The 1,547-nt window shown below is 35.4% G+C and overlaps 1 long non-coding RNA gene across 1 annotated transcript in view; it reads right to left on the reverse strand.

The window, feature by feature from the left end:
* Positions 1 to 295: 295 nt before the first annotated feature.
* The window catches only part of LOC107104886, a 3,454-nt gene continuing 2,202 nt past the window's right edge, over positions 296 to 1,547 (reverse strand). Inside the window, exon 3 of the long non-coding RNA XR_001482301.1 lies at positions 296 to 712. This is a non-coding gene — a long non-coding RNA (uncharacterized LOC107104886). The remainder of the gene's footprint in view (positions 713 to 1,547) is intronic.

Below are 1,547 nucleotides of genomic sequence, written 5' to 3' on the forward strand. Positions count from 1 at the left end.
ACTTCAGAGTTGTCACAAGTGGAGTGTGCTGCCCTCTAGTGGTAATACAGTGAATTGACCTACCATAGAGCGCAACATCCCCAACAATAACACATACATTTAAATAATTTAGGATTAGTGCATATATGTCTGATTTTCTTCACAAAGAAAAAACCTTATTTATATATTTATATAGCTAGAACTTTTTTAGACCATAAAGTTGCAGCAAACAGACATAGTTTATAACACTGACGGATAAAAAAAAGCATCTGTCCAACCCATGATAACAAACACCTGGAAAAGATAAAACTTAAGAAAAACAAAACAATAAAGTTATTGCTGTTGTGTTTAAATTAAGACAAAGAAGTAAATATTTCTCCATAAGGCAGGATTAGAGTGAGGCAGGCTTAGGTCCTTTAGTGTTCCAGTTCATCCCTTCATGTTTCTCTCCTGTCAGCAGATGTTCCTCCTGCTTCCTCAACATTATGCTCAGACAGAGACAACTGTCCACCTACAGGAGACTGTTGCTTAGGTCTCCACCAGCATTTGAAATCTCAGTTTACTCTCTAATATTCATCTTCAAGTTAAACAGCTTTTAGGTTTGTAACATTTTCCCATAGAGGACCAACTCACAGCAGTTACACACATGGATGAAGGGTGTTTCAGCTTTGTTTCTCATCTTCAGAACCTGGTTCAGGTGTTTTTCCTCCACTTTGCTTTAGTGAGGAGTTATCTGTGAAATGATACAAAAAGGATCAATATAGATCAGAGCCATTTTACCTAAAAATGCTAAACCAGCTTTTAGTCTGATCATCAATACCATCAAAATGACAAAACATCTTTTTTTTTTCACAGATCAGATCAGATCTACAGCTGAAGGTCTGAGATTTATGTCTTTCGCTTTGCATTCTGATGAAATCATGTTTGAGAATCTTAATTTGACGTCTAAGAGGAAATAACTAAGTTTCTCTGTTTTGTAGACAGTTAGCCTTCTAGCTGTTGATGAGACGTTCAAAATGTTTTTTTCCCAGTTGAAGCCATTGTAGCCCATGGTTACTATGGAAACTGATGACAGCTGATACAACATTGTTGACTAAAAAGTTGTGAATTTTCCTATAAAAATACAAGCCTCCTGAACAACTGATCAAGACCAGCCTGCAAACAAATTAACAGCATCTTAGTGTTAAATAAACAGACATTTAAACACCACTTTATAGAAAATCATTTTATCAAACACTCTGCATCATCTGTTTAGTCTAGTATAATTATTTGACATTAGTTTTTTGTCACTCAGTCAGATGAGCTTAAAGCTATTGGGAAGAATTGTCAAAGAGATTATTTAGAAGAGAAAAAAAAGCATTAAAAATGGTCAAAAAGGACTGGGCCTCATCTTTCTAGTCTAACATAATAATCAAGAGTGTTTGTTTTGGATCTTAACTGATGATCCCCAGAAAATATAGATATATATACCAGATGTGGTTCTCTGGGTTAGACCTTTGCTCTGGGGAATCGTGAAGTTTAATTTCATCTCAAGCTCACTAGTTTGATTGAAGAGGTGGGTAGAGTTA

This window comes from Cyprinodon variegatus, unplaced genomic scaffold (assembly GCF_000732505.1).
Source record: "Cyprinodon variegatus isolate N-32 unplaced genomic scaffold, C_variegatus-1.0 Scaffold1937, whole genome shotgun sequence".
Lineage (NCBI taxonomy): Eukaryota > Metazoa > Chordata > Actinopteri > Cyprinodontiformes > Cyprinodontidae > Cyprinodon > Cyprinodon variegatus.